At 42.3% G+C, this 17,553-nt stretch overlaps 2 long non-coding RNA genes across 3 annotated transcripts in view; one reads left to right on the top strand and one right to left on the bottom strand.

Annotated features, from left to right (window-relative positions):
• Positions 1-17,553, bottom strand: part of LOC113972345 — a 155,782-nt gene that overhangs the window by 17,230 nt on the left and 120,999 nt on the right. The window contains exons 10-14 of the long non-coding RNA XR_003535861.1: positions 12,743-12,847; positions 11,424-11,514; positions 9,840-9,920; positions 8,669-8,764; positions 7,819-7,915 (exon numbers count right to left, since the gene is read on the bottom strand). This is a non-coding gene — a long non-coding RNA (uncharacterized LOC113972345). The remainder of the gene's footprint in view (positions 1-7,818; positions 7,916-8,668; positions 8,765-9,839; positions 9,921-11,423; positions 11,515-12,742; positions 12,848-17,553) is intronic.
• LOC113972344 overlaps positions 1-17,553 on the top strand; it is a 257,652-nt gene that overhangs the window by 239,775 nt on the left and 324 nt on the right. Inside the window, exons 11-13 of one of the 2 annotated variants that reach the window (XR_003535860.1) lie at positions 271-319; positions 804-860; positions 11,788-13,091. This is a non-coding gene — a long non-coding RNA (uncharacterized LOC113972344). Of the gene's footprint in view, positions 1-270; positions 320-803; positions 861-11,787; positions 13,092-17,553 lie in introns of those variants that run through there. The other variant, XR_003535859.1, reaches the window with a different exon arrangement.

Raw genomic sequence — 17,553 nt, 5'->3', positions numbered from 1 at the left:
GACCTCCCAACTACATGGGAGGTGTCGCTGTTGGAGCAAATTAGCTTTCCGTAATTTGCATGCTTTTCACAGCCTCCTGGGATTATATTTTAGATCAGAGACAATAAAAGCATATGCTGTTAGTTTAAAATGTAACTAATTTTAGACTTTGAAACCATTTTAACCTAACTTCTTAGTGTTAAACTGTTATTTGCAAAGAAACTTTTCACAGAGCTTGTCATTCTCACGGCCTTTCTCTTCCCCCATTAACTGCTCCATCTCTCTTCTCAGTTTGAAGAGAAGAAGGGAATCTTCCAGGTGGTTGTGTCTTGAAAACCAGGTATTTCTCACAAACCCAAGTCCAGATTGTCCTAGTCTCGTTCTGAGTTTGCATTCAGGTTCTGAAGGGGTCTAGATTGAGCTTTTCATATCAAACTTCTTCCCTCCCCTTTGGCATCTCCGTGAGTTGTAAATCCACCCAAAAAGGATGCTGTGGCCCCTGCTGACCACTCACAGAGGGAGGAAGCTCGTAGCATCAAAAAATCCTTTCTAACCCACCAAAGCAGAGTCCCCAAGCTGATGTGGCACAGATGCCCAGTGGACTTGTTGGAAAATTCTGTTTAAAACAAGCAGGAAGAATAAGCAGGGATTCCAGTGCAGGTTCAGTCTGTAGAGTCATTACTGAACTGTACTGGCACATTATTGATGGCACTTTCCACATTGATCTTGACAGCAAAAATCACGCTGCTGACACCTGTGTTTTGGGACAGCTTGGATGACGGGACACCAGCTCTCGTGCCTGAGGCCTTGTGTCTGTATTTCAGGTGCTGCTGTGCTGCTTCCTGCCCAACCGTGCTGCACTACTCCAAGGGACTGGCCAGGTGGGTGCATACAGGAACTCTGCCTCTCATCCCCCATCCTGCTTCTGCTCCTCTGCCCCTGGGTATTTGTTGAGCTGGTGGGAGATGGTTCTCCCGGCTCCTGACTGCCCCAACTCCTCCTGCTTGGAAGGGCTGCAGCGAGAGGCCTGTGAGAGGAGCAGCAGGTTTAGGTGGTGCAGAGCTGCCTCAGCACAGACCGCAGTGGTGTCGGGCGAGGGAGCCTGAGGGAGGTGGAGAGGCAGCCCTTGTGTTCTGTCTCTCTGCCAGTTGTCCCAGTGCCCAGAGGGTGTGATTTGTGAGCGTCCTTTGGCACAGCTGCTCCACTGCCCATATATCTCTGTGCAGGGTTTCCAGGTCAGTTGGTCCGTGGGGTGGTGGCCGTCTTTTATTTCAAGAGGGACAGAGTTCAGGGGTAGGATCAGATGTGTGGAGGGGATGGCAGCCAGATGGAGATCAAGTCAGCATTGTCAAATTTATTTCTGGCATGGGAAAGGTGAGTGTTAGCAAGAAAGAGTAAGTCTGAGAGATGTCCTTTGAAATAAAACTGGGAAAAAAAAATCTCTTGGGATGCAACTTTGGCCATACAGCAGTGTGTATTGCCACAACTTTGCCATCAATGTTTTCATAAATGTATTTCACACTGACAATATATGGAAATACCTCATGAGTGCTGAGTGCTCTTTAAATGCCCTCCTACCACTCCAAGCTGGATTTGCTCTGGCTTGTGCCACATGTGCCATCCCTGGTGCCCCACAGGTCTTTGTGCCAGGGTGCCACTATTGCACACACCTGAAGGAGGTTAAGTTTTAAAAATAACCATTCCTGAGGCTGTAAACCAATGTGAAGGCAACAAAGTGCTGGAGATAACTTGTGATAGTCTCTTTGAAAATGCTGGGTGCTTTTTCCCCCCCTCTCATCTCACCCTAAATGTTTGCTAGCATTAATACCAGTGACCTCTCACTTCTGCTGCTTTTCATTAATGGGATGTGGTTTGCCTAATATAACCCTGGGCACTGGCACTGGAAACATCAGCTTTATTTAAAAATAAAAACAAAAAAGAGAGAAAAAAAGGGCTCTGATTACTCAGGTGTCGATAGAAAAAAACTGAGATGTTGTGCCAGATGGCTGCATTTGTGAAGCAGAGTGTAGTCAGAAGGAAAGTGGAAGGAGACAAGGCAACTGTACATCACAAGTGTGAAAACATGACCAAAATACCTTCAGCCTTGTTTCACCAACACTGGATTAGGAGGCAACTGTGGTGAGATGCAAGCAAAGAAAAGCAGGAGGGGACACTGTTTGGAAAACAAAAATGCCTTTCAATAATGAACTGCTTTACTTTCTCCAGCAAAAGCTTAAAAGTTTACAAAAATCAAGAGTTTTTGCATTAAATGGAAGGACTGTGGACCAGTAGAGCACTGTGCCTGGTGTCAGTGCAAAGCACCACATGCAGTACAGTAAAAGGTTGCTCGCAGGCTGTGTCATGGGCTCAGTTTGCATTAGAGCAGGATGTGCTGCTGCCAATCACCAGTAAGTAACCACTGTCCCCAGTGACTGTGACAGTCCCCAGCTCCGTGCCATGGCTGCAGATGTTCAGGAAGGGTTTTCCAGTAACACGTGGGAGGTGCTGGATCTCACCTCAGGCACGTTCATGGCGTGTGCTCATTGCTTTGCCTGTGCCCACACAAGTGGTACCCAGCAGCCCTTGGTTGCGGTCCGGGGTAGTGTCAGCTCACAAAAGTGGGGGCTTTTAGTAACACCACGGGCTGGTTTGTGCCTCAGGCTGTTTGGACATGTTGCTCACCTCATTGAGAAGCTTTAATCAACTTTTGATGCCAGGGCAAAGTATGTGCCGAGACCGTAAAAGCCTTGGCAGGACCATGGGTGAGTCCTTCATTACCCTTTTATATCCTGAAATGGATCCTGGGTACTTTGAGCTTTGCTTCCATGCTGAAGCTTTTGGCTGTCACACAGGGAAAAGTTTAGAATAATTTGATCTGAGATCAGAAATCCAAATTTTATTTTTTTTTCCATGCTTAAGCTGGCTCTGCCCAGACTGTTTTGGAGCTCCACACTCTCTTCTCCTCTGTGGTCTCTCAGGGGAAAAGGAGAGCTCTGACATGGGCTGAGGGTCACTCTGAAGGCTTGGCCTCTTGTAACTTGGCCTTGGCTTTGGCCTTGGTTGTATCTTGGTTTATAAACTTGGGTTTCATCAAGGGAGTCTGAAATCCTGGTGTTCTTAGATTGCAGTTTGATTAGAACATCGCAAGGAAAATCTGTGATAATTTTTACCAAAAACATTCCCACGTGGCTTTCTCACCCCCAGCCTCCAAAACTACTTCAACTTTCACAGGTATTTTCTAGCAATGAACTTTATCCAAATGTGTTGAATGGTAGGTTACTAACAACAGGTACAGAGAATGTGGCAGGAACATGTCTCTTCCTCTGATTCCTGCTCTGTTGCTACTAAACCTTGAATGCAAAAGTTTCATTCTTTTATTTTTATAAAATCTGAATTTCTGTAATAACTTTGGATCAAAAGTTTAGTCTCCATGCCAGGAAGATGTTGGGTTTTTTTATTTGCTACAAACTACATTGTCTTATTTGGGGAGTATGTTCACAATTGAGAAAGAATTGCCTTTATTAACAAATCAAAAGCTTGTGCTGTCAAAACTGAAATCATTCTACCTTTTTATGTGCAAATTAGAGCTTCTGTCAAACCTTCAGCCATGGTGCATTTAATTTGTGGAAATATAAAAATATCTGGCTTAATATTAAAATATTCTGCAAGAGGAAGGAAATACTTTACGTGATGCATTGCAGTCAAGATTCTCAAAAAATCAGATGTGAAAGAAATAAAGTGGTGTTTTAACAATTTATTTTCCCTACTTTTGCCAAAGTTCAGAGCAGTACTTAAAAGTGTATTTAAGTTATACAGGTGTTTGAGTATCTGGTTGGATCGTGGCCTTTGGGAGTGAACCAAGTTAAATGTAAGTGTGTCCAGGGCAGCAGAGCTACATCCGCTCTGTTTTTCCTTAGAAAAGGGTCACAAGATATATTTTTTTATTTTTAATTAATGGCAAAGGTACTGAGAAACTTTTGAGTCTGGATTCACTAAAGTTAGGCTAAAACATAAAAAGCAACCCCTGGTTTCACGGTGATCATTTGTGTTTTGGAAGGTCTTTGTAGAGAGGATAAAATTCTGATTATCTGAAGTTGGGCACTGGTTCTGTATTTAGGATTCCAAAATAAAGAGCTGCCTGTTTTCCCAGCAGTGCCCGGATGCTCCACCGTTTGGGACAGCCAGCATGGTGGGCCTGGTTGTCCTACTGCTGGCCTGGTTTTGTTAGGAGAACAAGGAAAACCGTGGTCTCCAACTCCAGTGCTGCAAACCACCTGCAGAACCCCCTTTTCAGTGTCTTCAGCTGTGTTTGGCTCGTGGGTTTTTTCTAGCATCCCTGCAGGCTACTTGATGTTTAACTCCCAGCTCTCCTTCTGTGACCTGGGAGCCTTTTCCATGGCTCTGTGGGAGGAGGGGTCCTGTCCAGGCAGGCTGTGTTTGCCCATCGGTTTTTCCCAATCAGATATTCAAATATCCCGGCCTGTCTTTGGGGAGGTTTTAACGGTGCCAAGTCCATTTTACCTCATTATTTCCAAGGCCTGAACCAGGGACATTTGCCCTTCTGCAGAGCTGAGAGGGGAGTAAGTGGCTGTTTCTTGAGGAGCAGACTCATTCCCTGAAGTGGCCCGTTCCTGAGGCTGGGGCAGTGCATGCAATTATCCTCTGGAAAAGGCCTCCGGAGCAGTGCATTAGTATGCATGTGTCTAGGCTGGGATGTGCCCGGGAAATCACAGCCCAGGTGTTGTGTTTCCAGCCACCTGGCCCACTCCAGCACTCACATGGAAGAGCCCTTCCACCCACACCACAATAGTTGTGACCACCCACTTCTCCTGTGCAGAGGGTACGAAAAGTATTTTATGAATTTTATCAACTGTCAGAAGTTCCTTTTGGGTGGTAAATGATTGTCTCCAGGCATCCAGAGCACTCAGTCCTCTACTACTTTTATGCCAATGTTGTTAGCAATGCATAATTCCACCATCCTGGGGTTTAATTTGTCTAATTCTTCTGGGTCATCTCTGTAAGGGAGTTTCCACAGGCTGGATGTGCAGTGCATTAAATGTGAAGGTGTTTATTAGCCCATTAGCCATAATTAATGGCAAGGCAGCTACCGAGGCCATGGGTTGTCCCAGGTTTTGCCCACATTCTCTTTTCATATCCACTCCCCAGCATGAATTTATATGATGTTCATATTGTGCCTCTCACCATTAGAAACCAACAAAGTGGTTTGGGTTGGGATCTCCTATTTCAGGCCATAAACATATGATCCAGCCACCCCATAAAGTACATTCCTCCAGCTTTCCGTGAATTCTCAAGTACACCTATGGCACGCAGGGGAGCTTGGGTCTGGTCCCTCCAGCCAGAGAAAATCCAGCCCAGCAAAGCTGTGAGGCACACTGGGAATTGCTCAAGTGCTGAAGCTTCACCCAAATCAGTAAGCTGTGCCTTCGTACTGCAGGCACGTTTCCCATGGTTTCTGCCAGGAGCCTCTAAAACTCTGGATGCTGTGCTGTCCCCATGACCTGCTTCCATGCAAGGATTCAGGGAAAAAGGTCTCCAGACTCCATGGTTTGCAGCCAGAGGGCTGGTGGGAGGCTCAGTCATGGAGGGGAGGGCACTGGTAAGCCAGGCACCCCCCTGACAACTTTTCCCCTGCCAGGAATGCTGCAGCCTCGTGCACTTGATCCTTTAATTGGCCCATGTGCACACTGGACAGCTCTCTCTTTATTATTGTTATTATTATGCAATCAGACACTACTTACTTACAGAATGTGCTGGAGATGCACTATTTATACAGAAACTATGTACACTGAAACCCATTTTCTCCATGGTGATTGCAGATAATGTGGAAAGCTCTGCTTTGATTCATTAGTATAGCAAAAGAGATATTCAGGATTATTTGGTATAATTCACAGCACTTCAAAATGCATATATTTTCATAATACTCTAAATCTACCTCTTGGGCTGGTAACTCAAGCAGATGACAACTGGTTTGCCATAGTGCTGTCATCTTAAAATTGTAGTGGTGCCATTTTTTCACTGAAACCTGGAAGCTTGTTTAGCACAGGATGTCTGAGGAAAGCCCTAGAGAATCCCCCCAGAGTGAAGGGCTTGGGAAACTGCCAGACTGAGAACTTGTCTTCACAGAATCATAGAATAGCTTGGGTTGGAAGGAGACCTTGAAGAACATCTAGTTCCAACCCCTCAAAAAGGTACAACTCCAAAGTGATGCTTGGAAAAAAATAAAAATTTTTAAGTAATTTTGTTTCTTGAGTTAAAAAAAATAACCAAGGAGTTAATTTTAATGAGTTCATTTTCATTAGGAGAAGAGTATCTTTTAATACTTTTTTTCAAAATTTTGTGCCACTTTTGGCAAGGTGAGTAAGCAAACTCTTCAGATTAGCAATGAATCACTGGTACCTCCCCTCCCATTTCACATCCATTCCTTTCTTACCTTATCAGGACCATCCTTCTGGCTGCACTGACCTGGGCATGGCTTCATTTAAGCTGGATGAGCCTCCAGAGACTTGGCACTTACATTCACACAAACAAACCTCTGGCTTTAAGCACAGCTTTAAAGACAGAGTCTCAAAACTTTCTGGCCAATGGTAACCTTTGGCAAATCCTTATAATTTCTAAGTGTGAGTACAGGTTAATTTTTTAACCAATGCAGATGGCACTTTCTGACAGCCATTTACAGTTTTTGCACCCAACCATCACAATAGACCTCACCACCCTCACAGCAAGGCTTGTCCAAGGCACCCTTGGAGACAAGATTTAAAATATCACTACTTAAGTGATTCAACTTTGTCTTACACTCCTGTGACCATCAAGTGGGGTTTTTTTATCTTTTTTCCTTCCCCCCTTCACCTCTCTCTGACTTTACTGGGCACTCCAGTGTATTTGCACACCTCTGGAAATCAGTTGCATAATCTACATGTAACTTTGGTTGCTTGGTGACCAGGGCTTTCCTTTTAGTATCACAGATTAAAATGTTCCAATTGTCATCTGAAAATCTTCCTTTAGCCCCACTGAGTCTCCTTGGCCCATACCTGGCAAATGGAAATGTGGTCAGGCAGCCTTTTCCCTCAGTTCCCACCTTCTCCCAGCTCTGAATCTGAGGTTGCACATGTACCTGATTTACCCAACTCAGTTCCCTCTAATCAGTTATATGTATTTTAAATAATTGTCTGAAAAAATATGCACAGAAATTATGAGGCTCATTTAACAATGAGAAGCTGCTTTCATTGCAGATATTCTCCCATGTGTACATTTGCTTCTCTGTCTTAACACCTGAAATGTTTGGGAAAAAATTTAAATGTGGCCAATGACCGCATTTAATGCGGGAGATTTTGCACCTCTGGGCTCTGTATTTATAGCTCTGTCATGTTCCTTTCTTGTACTGACCTGAAGAAGAGGATTTTTTTTCTTATCTCATGAAAAGGTTGTCTGTCATGGTGTGGTTATTGCAGCACAAAATACTGCCTAAAACTTGACCCTGAACAAATTTTGTACAAGGACAGTTTACCCCAGAATTCCAAAGGAGATGAAATCCTCCTCATGCAAGCCAAGGAAGCAAGCTGCTTTGGGTATATAAAACTGGGATGAGTCTAAAAATCCTTCATGGAGCCTCAATTGAAATGCACTCTGTCTCTGATCCCAGCTGAAGCCATTTTACTCCTAGTGTTACTCCACTGAACTTGGAGTTTAACATGGATTAGCATGGATTTTCACTGATGTGTGATTCAGAAATTTCAAAATTACATGTATTAATCATTGTGTGGCTTGAAAAAAATTAAAGGTACTTTAGCCTTATGAAATGATGCTGTTGTAAAACCTTACCCATGACCTTGGCATTGAAAGAGGGGGTTTGTACTGATATCCGTGGGCATCACAGAGGGTTTTCCACTTGTATCCCATTACCTGATGCTCATTCTTCCTGAAAGGAAGGGGAAAGCACAATACAGTCAGGGCTTTTAAATGGTATCAGTTCTTTAATTTAAGAAGCCAATAAGTACAAGAAGTAAATAAACATTTACAGTGCTCTTTTCACCAGTGCTGATCCCAGCATGGTCTGTACCCGCCCTGGTTGTCTTCCCAAAAGTTTGACTGCCTTCCTCTTTTCTATCTGGCCTGGACTCTTACTGTCCTTAATATAATTTGTGTTCAAAGACTTTTGCCAACCAAAACAAGGAATAATTTCTTTACAAATTAGTACCTTCATAAATATCACATCCCTTTCACATGGTCTGTGAACAGACTACGATTTTTAATTTTTTTTTTTCTATTGGATATTGTTTATTCCCAAAATAATTTGTGGAGGGAGGATAATTTTTCCTGCCTCTGTAGCAAATTCAAAGGTAAAACATGGTGTTTGTGCAGTAGACAAAAGGTGCTGTGCACACAGACTGGTTACGTGGGGCTGTTTCTTTTCTGTGATTGAATGGATATGACTTAGGGAAGTTTCTTCATTTAAGAAAAATGACATTTTAGTTATCTGTGTTATTCATTCAGAATTTCTTTCTGCAAATATTTTAAGTGGTCTGGTTCACTCACTGTTAGAATGGCTGGAGATAGTGACTGCAACCCGTGGTCCCCTTAAGTGCACAGGAAATATTTCATAGGGCAGTGCAGGATTTTATTTTTATCAAAACCACAATTTTAATTAAGGACCTAATTACAAAATATTTACTCATTCTGCTAAATGTTCATGGGTCCTTTAGGAGCTTACCTGAGTTACTCTTCACCGTTGTAAACAGGAACCTTCACTATGGTAACTTTTGAAGAGCTGTAGTAAAAAAAATGAACTTTAAAATTAAAGTTGAGTGCATGAGGCAGCACTACACCCCTGGCCAAATGAGAGGGCTGCAGACCAGCCCCGGTGGTTTGTTTTTCAGTGAGACACAAAGCCAAGAGAGGTCTGTTTTCAAATGCTAATGAAGCCCAAGGTGACAGAAATTTGGCAGAGCCTGATCCCAGCAGTTACTGGCCAGGGCATTACTTTTAAACATCACTGAATACAAACCTACAGCCTAGGCTGGTCCTAAAACTTCATCTGAAATTAATCCAGTGCCAAATGCCATCTCCTTAGCCCAGGTTTTTTGGCAAAGTGTTTTTCAGAGTAAGCAATACATATTTTTTTTAATTTAAAAGTCCAGTGTCCAGACCCTGGATTGTTTGCTTCCTTTCCAGAAATATATTGGAGATGCTAAAAGTCTCCAAAACATGCCCAGTGAGCTTCCAAGCTGAACCAGCAGTACAGGGTACATTCACATAGGGTAGATGCATTTTAGAGCATGTGTGCTGTGCATCCTCACTACTGTCTTCAAACTTCCGCAATGCTTCAGGAAAAAGAGGGAAAAAATCACAGAAAAATATAAAGGAAAGGCTTTCTTTGGCTCATTTACCCAGTTGACCTTGTATTAACTTTCCAACAACAGGATTTACATAATTTATTTATTTTAATGCCAAACATAAGTTTCCTCTGCATCCTGAGACTATCATCATGTTAGCTGATCCAACAGAAAGGTGATGCAAAATAATGCCAAGTGTATGTTCATACCAGGCCATGAGGAGGCAAAAGGAAAAGTCAATTTGAGTATTACCTTGTCAGCAAAAAAGTAACATTTTTTGAAGTATTTTTAAAGTTCAGCTCTTGTGTTCCATCCTCAACCCCCTGAGGTGTCAGTGCAACAGATGCCCACATCTAAGTCAGTGGGGTTGCTCTGAATCCCAGCTTGGGGATGCTCTGCCCGGCTCTGCCAGCTTGGCTTTGTCCCAGTGATGCCACCCCGCTGTACTGGGCATGGGAAGATGTGCCCACAAAAACTCCTCCAAAGTAAAACCAAACAGCAAATACCAACCTCTGCCTCTGCCAGACAAGTGGTTTTCCTTCAGGTAAAGAACGGTTGTTCTTTGCCACTTCTTTCTGAACAGGAATTCAGCTGAATGGACAGAAAATGTTTGAAATATGAAATTTTCAGGTGATGGGGAGAGAAATTTTCAGTTCCTTAAAGTTACTGTGAAATCAACAAATAAATAATCACGGGGTGTGGTATTCAGTTATCTCCCTTTCATTTTTTTCCCCCAGAAAGCAGTTTCCAGATGGATTTTCCCCAAGATGTTAATATTGTGCTGGTTTCAATGCTGATTGAAGCAAGGTAGCAAGTGGTTATCACAGGCCTGACATGCCTGTTCTGCCAAGAAACAGCGTGAGCTTTCAGCTCAGAAAACAAGGTGAACTTTGTTGTTTCATCAATCTGCTTTTGCCTGCCTTGGCCAGGTATGTGTGTTCATGCTCACAATGGGGATGACTTAATTTATGATCAGTTTATTTGGACTTTTCTTAGTTAAGGCCTGATTAGTAAGGGTGGAAACAGCATTCAACCCAAAGGTCTTAATTTTTTTCTCTGGAAAACAAGTTCTTTTGAAAAACAAGTCTGCTGGCACTGTCACCACCAAGTCTTTCCTTTTCCCTTTGAGTGCCAAACTGGTCACTGCCTCACTAAGCCATTAACTGGGAGTCATGGACTCCCTACCTGAGGATCTACTGCTGGAATAGCAAAGGTTTGGGGCCATCTTGAGACATTCTTGGGGTTGTAAAGTTGGTCATATGACTCTTGCCTCCTTGTCCTGGCTTAAAACCCAACAGAGAGGGAAGTAATTCTTTTACTTACAGTCCTCTCTATGCCATTGGCCTTTGTTTTCTCTGCTTCTCAGCGTGCCTTTGCAAAGGAGAATCAGTCTTTAGTTGTTCTCTTGAATATGAATTCCTGTTCCACCTCCTTCACTACCCAGATCTAGTCCATCAGATAAGAGACAGGAATACAGGTCCATGTCAGTGTAATGTGACACAGTGCCACCATTTAAACCCCATTTTCAATGCTGCTTCTAAGTTAATTCAGGGGGATTTTGCCTAATAATATGTCAATTAAAGCATTACTCAGAAAGGTGTGTGCAGCACTTAAAAATACACCTTTAATGCTCAGGGTCCAAACATTTCTATATTCTTTTTCAAATGCCTCATTAGTCTCATTTTTACTTAGTTTTCTTTCTTTAAGCCCAGTGCTGCTGTTAGGATGTGTGTGCTTGTATTTGTGTGCATGAGTAGGCCCGTGATTATTTCTACTGCTGAAACAGGCAATATAGCTACTGTTTTCTGAGCTGAATTACTATTTTGGCAAAGCGTGGATATCTGGGGATATGAAAACTGCTCCGCCACCTTAAGGGAAAAAATTCCATAGGTTTTTGATTCCATATTTTCCTGTTTTCCACTCCTCAGTTACAGGCTTGTGTTGAATACTGTCTTCCAGTGTTAGAACTTCTGAAGAGCAAACCTCAGAAATCGGTAGAAAGCTCAGTCTCCAGGCAGGACTGTCTGCTAATAAGGGAATAAATACAGAATAACACAAACAAATAAATATTAACTAATACCAAAGTACACCTACACTTGCGAATTGCTTCCTCTTTTCAGATTCTTGCCAGTTAAGCAGCACAGCAGCATCAGCTTTCCTCACATATTGTAGCCTGAGAAAACAGCTTTAAAGGGCCAAAAGAAGCAAATAAAATGTATTTGTTATTCCTGCTGACCTTAGGCAGGCAGTATGTGGAGCTGCGGGAATCATACACGGAATCTCTGATTATAAGTATGGTGATAACTGGTAAGACTGTGCTGAACTACTGTGAAACAATTCAGGTAGTCAGCAAACAGGGCTAATTGCTAGTTTGGGGGATATTATGGGTAATTTACTGCCCACTGAGGGCTTCTACCTAAAAATAAGCTTTTTTCTTTTTTTTTTTCCCTTTGGACAGCACTTGCATGTTAATGTAGAATTCTTGATGCAATTACATGTGAAGAGGACATTCAGATGCACTTCCATAAATGCCCTTCTGCTTCTCAATTACATTAACTGTCTTTGTAGATCCTTTGACAGAAACCATATTCTTCACCTTTTTTTCTAACTAGCAAACAGGCACTAAGCTAGACTTTGCTGTTATCCAAGATGTCCCGATCAAAGGGCTGAGAGTAATACAATAAACACAAGAAAAGAAACTACTGGTGGTTTCCAATGCAAACGAACGGGAAAGTGTCAAGTGAGCAGCTACTGACAATTCCAGCCCTGAAACCAAATGTTCGTGTGCGAAACTCCACCTCTGAGAAGGAAGAATAAATACCCACAGAGTGTTTTGGCTATAATTACTTCATTTAAGGGGAGGAGGGGGGGGAAAAAGTGCTGAATTCAGTTTGCTGAAGTCAGGATATTAATATTTTTGGCATGTAAAGATGCAAACCAAATGTTTAAATGAAATGTCATCCCCTGGGTTCGCGTTTGCCCATTGAACTACGGTACAAACCCTCTGCAGACCTTCATACAATACACATTTTTCAGTTCATTGAAGAAGGCCCCTGCTGCTTCTCAAGGAAAACTAACTTGCAGAAGCAAAATAAATAGTGGTGTGGCAGCGCGGCAGCGGAGCCTCGGAGCACAGATGTGCAGCACTGTCGGCCGCCCCATCAGATAAGGAGCATTCAGACATAATCACCCCAGTGTCTGGGACACGTCGCACGCGGCAGAGCTGCCCAAGTATGGCCTGACAGACACATGCAGGGTGTGCTCGGGGTAAATGGCAACAAGCTGACAGTATTTCATAACAGTCCTGTTATGTCTATAGGCAAGTGTTTGTGTAATTTAGCTTGGGCTTTGAAATAGGTTCAGGACTCGGGACACAAATGGAGCTTTGTGATGAGTTGTGGGTGATGTTGTACCTGCTGGATGAGGATATTGGCCCAAGGAAGGGGCAGCCTTGGGGTGTCACACTGGGAAGCCTCTGTCGGTGCCGTCATCTGCCCATCCAACCAGCAGGGCTGCTCCTGGAAAAATATGTATATATTTTTAGATATATATACATGAGAAGGCCACCATGATGACAAGAGGGGTGGAGCACCTCTCCTACAAGGACAGGCTGAGAGAACTGGGATTGTGCCGCCTGGAAAAGAGAAGGCTTTAGGGTGACCTAACTGTGGCCTCCCAGTAACTGAAGGGAGCCCACAAGAGACATGGAGAGAGATTATTTGCAAGGACCTGGAGGGACAGGACAAGGGGGAATGGCTTCAAACAGAGAGAGTAGGGTTAGATTATATAGGAGGAAAAAAATCTTTACAGTGAAGATGGCGAGGAACTGGCACAGGTTTCCCAGAGAACCTGTGGCTGCCCCATCCCTGGAAGTGTCCAAGGTCAGTTTGGACAGTGCTTGGAACAACCTGGGCTAGTGGGAGGTGTCCCTGCCCATGGCAGGGGGTGGAACTGGATGAGCTTTAAGGTCCCTTCCAACCCAGGCCATTCTATGATTCTATGATATATATATATGTGTGTATATATACATATATAGATATGTATATACATCTATCTATATATACACATGTATATACACATGTACATATCTGTGTATGTGTGTATATGTATAGATATAAATACCTATCTATAAATGTAGAAAATATAGTTATATATAATAATTTTATATATTTTATATATATTTATATACATGCATTTTATACATATACATATATGTGTATATATATAAGCATAAAAATAGATATTTATAAATATATAAAATAAATATGTATGTGTGTGTATATATATATGTGACCACATGTTTAGCTGTGGGCCCTGCTGCACTGTGGCATGCAAAGGGTTACTGATATCTGCTTTTAGGCAAGACACCTCTAAAAAAAGCTAAGAAAGTACATTTAACCCTACAGAAATACAGCTCACTGGGCCTGTGGTAGTTCCTATTAAGATATACAAAGTATCTCAGCAAGGGAAAATTTAACTTACATACAACACATGATTTTAAGTAAAGAAATATTGATGGGGCGGGGGGAACAAGTATTTTTTTAGCTCTAATTTATGGCTGAGCAGCTTCATTTTAGTTACTTCATGGGAATATTTTAAACCAAGCCTGCATAATATTAAAATAAGTTAAAATGTATGTAAAATTTATGAGAGCATGTCAGGTGCAATGCTTGATAAAGTAAGTTTAATGCTTCAGAATTTTTTTCTTCAGGCAGAGAAAGCTGAATCCTGCAATTCTAGGTTACAGTATAATTTTAGAAACTCTTTTCCATTATACCATTCTTTTATTAATGAGATCCAACCCAATTTAACAAAAAGAGGTAAATTCCTAAAGAGTTTGTGGAAAGTCCACAGCAGGTTGGAGTGTGTGACAAAAGAGGGTATTCTCCTACTGTTCATAGGATCTATCCCATTTTATAAAAACACAGAGGAAATCAATTTACAGCAAACTTTCCAAGTGTGCCTCTCCAGTGCGGTTTTCCTTCTGGAAATGCTGCCTCACTCTGTGAACAAACAAAAGCTTTGGCAGTTGACAGGGGCTGTACATCACTTTGAAAACTCTTCATTTACCAGGGGTGTGTCATGTTGCTTCATTGTGTGACACTCCCAATTATCGTGACAGAGCTAAATGACAAAGTACTGTCACCCCACTGGAAATTCCGAGCAGCTTCTTCCCATTTTTCCGCCTGGTCATGGGAACATCACTGAGCCGGTACAAAGGAGCGGCAGGAGCCGCAAACAGGGGCTGGAATGGCTGCATTCTGCTCTGCTGTATTAAAAATTCAGCTCCTTGGCAATATTAAATCTGAATTTACTTCCATCAAACAGAAACTTAGCATATCTCATTCTTCCATTATAAAATATTGACATCGGGAATAGTGAATCCTGAAATGAAGATTACAGATGAAAACTATGCGCTTGGTAATTATCATTTTTTTTTCTTTGTTATTATTCCTTTCCTCTGAGGATTGCACAGGCTGTTGCAAACAGTAATGAAGTTAGCATGCAGTGCCAATGCAAAGTGTGCTGCAAAGTTAGTCCTTCCCTCATTATGGATGAGGGAGGCGAGGCAGCGGGAGGAGGGTGATTTCCCCAGCCAAACTCGCACACGAGCGGGGTAGCCCTTCGCCTCATGTCTTAATCACCATCCCTGGTGATGAGACCCTCAGTGCCATCTTGTTTCTGTCTTCTTTTGTTCTGCTGTTTCCCTGGGTTTTTTTAGGTCTTTTCTGGGGCTCAGAGCTATTAATATCAATGACATTTTTTTTTGACACAAACTAAACAGCCAGTTCACAAATCCTTTCACTCCCGACAAATCCACTGCCCTGTCTTGTCATGTTCTCGAATAACCACAGCACTGGAAAATACAGTTACAGGCGTGGAAATATCCAAGCAATCATTCCCAACAGCCACAGTATGAGGAGATCAACACATTGGGCAACCTGCACTAGAATAACCCTTTGGTTCCTGCCTGTGGAGATACCGCATGGCTTGGGATGGCTTCCCAACAGAAGAGCTGTGTCATCACCCTTCTGAAATTCAAACTTGGCCAATTAACTGGTGTCTCTCTCCAAGGTGATCACTCAGAGAGGTCCCACACAGCATGGTTTGCAGGTGCTCACTGAGCACCTCCACATACTCCTGAAGCCTCCTGGATGTGCCCAAGGAGTGTGATATACACAGCGTGTGACACCGGACACCGCGTCCATCTCAGATGCTTCTTACAAAAATCAATCTAAATCAATAAATTGTCCACTCTCCTCATGCAGCATTTGCAGAGGTTCAAAGACAGGACCAATTACTCTTAAGGTTGAATTGTCAGGTGTCAGATGAGAATATAGAAGTTGAAGCATTATATTTAGGAGCAGATTTATTTAGAGGACCTGAAGAATTTGCTTTGCTATCAACAGGTCTATAAAGAGAGCTTTTATAGCTCACCTGGCAGAAACTGATTCCTTGCGAAATAATAGGAGGAGTGTTGGTTTGGGTTTTTTTCTTTCCTCTTCTTTTTGCACAATTCAATCACAAAGCAGGTAAACTCACACTCAAGCTCACTGTAGTCAAGGCAGTTGAGCTCCTGACCTTGAAGGGCTTTTGGTCCCAACCCTTCTTGCCAAACACATTACCTTTTCATTGCCCAGTTTTCTAGGTGAAGATGCAAATTCCCCGTGCTTCACTTATGGATAATATATAAATGTCTTTATCATGTATTCAGTTTCTTGGGTTCAGTCCCAAAACTGAGACCCCAACCACTCTCCAGGTCTAAAGGTGAACCTTGCCAGAACCGCAGCACACAAATACCACAGCTTATTCTAATCACACAAGATGTTCCCAAGTTTACCAGCTCTCATCCCAGAATACCAACCCCCCCTCTCTTAGCACTCCTGACAAATCAATATGCATTATTATTACGTGCTCAGATACTACATCAGATTTCTGCTCATGCCAAAATTTCAGCTTGCTGTTCCCTGGAGTATTTATGCTTGTGTACTGTATTTAACAACAGCCCATTCAAAATGCTCACAGCTCCTAGGAATGAAATGCACATAATTTAGGAATAGCTGTCTGGCTATTCAGGCATCATGCTGTGTCAAGGGAAAATTAAATCTCTGACTCTCCCCTCTCCTTTAAAACAAACCTGTACTTTGCATCATATTTTGGGGAGCTGCATGGAAGTTTCATAAAGAGCAAGTGAGCAGGGCTCTTTTTCCTGTTTAATGGCAGTGCCTCCCCATTAATGCTCCAAAATGATACAGTAGTTTAAAAAAAAATGCTCTCAGCATGCAGGCATTGTATCACATTAAGAAATCACGATTTTCTAGGCACTGCACAGCATTAATTACACTGAGCATGCTGCAAATTTAAATTAAATGATATGCCATGTTCTGTTGTAAATATCAAAATGGATTGCAAGATACAGCCCCATATTTGCTTCTGATTGGCATTTGTGCACTGAACAGGATCAGAAAACCTCTATGATATATAATTTATTTTTGTTTTTCAGGTGCACCTGATGCAAACGTACTTTTTATTTTCAGGAGTACCTAAGAGCACAGTTATGGGTCAGAACTTCCCTGTACTGAAAAAAAAAAACCAAACAAACCCTCCCTCAATAATAATAATAACAATAAAACAACAAAAAAAGCCCTGTTTGCCTTCATTCCCCCCTCCTGACACAACAAAATAAAATATGTTTCTTTCCCCACAACAATTATTTACAATATAGGGAATGGAGGGGCACTGAGAGGAAAATGGGGAATATGAGGGACCTGAAGCAGGAGGATCTTATTTTTTGTCATGGAGTTGAGTACCCAGGATACCATTTAAGCAAATGTGGGGTTCAGATCACCCCAGCAGAGAAGAGCTGCTCTTTAGAGCTGGAGTTTAAGGCAGAAGAGGAGTGAGGGGTGAGCTGGGCTTGGGGCTGGCTCAACTCTATTGTGATGAGGCAAGCCTGATCTGGTGATTCAGTGAGAAAAACTGAAGAGAATATAAGCAATAAAAGAAGGTCTGTTAGTATTTGTATTTTTCTCAGCACAGATATTTTGCAATTTTATAATATCAGATTGACTTGTCACAATCTCATGAGCCTCTGCCCTTAAACACCAGGGTGAGGTGTATTTCTAGTGTAATTTCACATATTTCTATGCGATTAAATACTAAACAAATATTTTACAACTTTGCACATCAGAGAAAGGATGGCATTTAGTTATTTGTATAGAGA

Source organism: Neopelma chrysocephalum, unplaced genomic scaffold (assembly GCF_003984885.1).
Source record: "Neopelma chrysocephalum unplaced genomic scaffold, ASM398488v2 Primary Assembly neopelma1_91, whole genome shotgun sequence".
NCBI lineage: Eukaryota > Metazoa > Chordata > Aves > Passeriformes > Pipridae > Neopelma > Neopelma chrysocephalum.
Note: the sequence above shows the minus strand (reverse complement) of the source record. Positions and strands in the feature narration are given on the sequence as shown.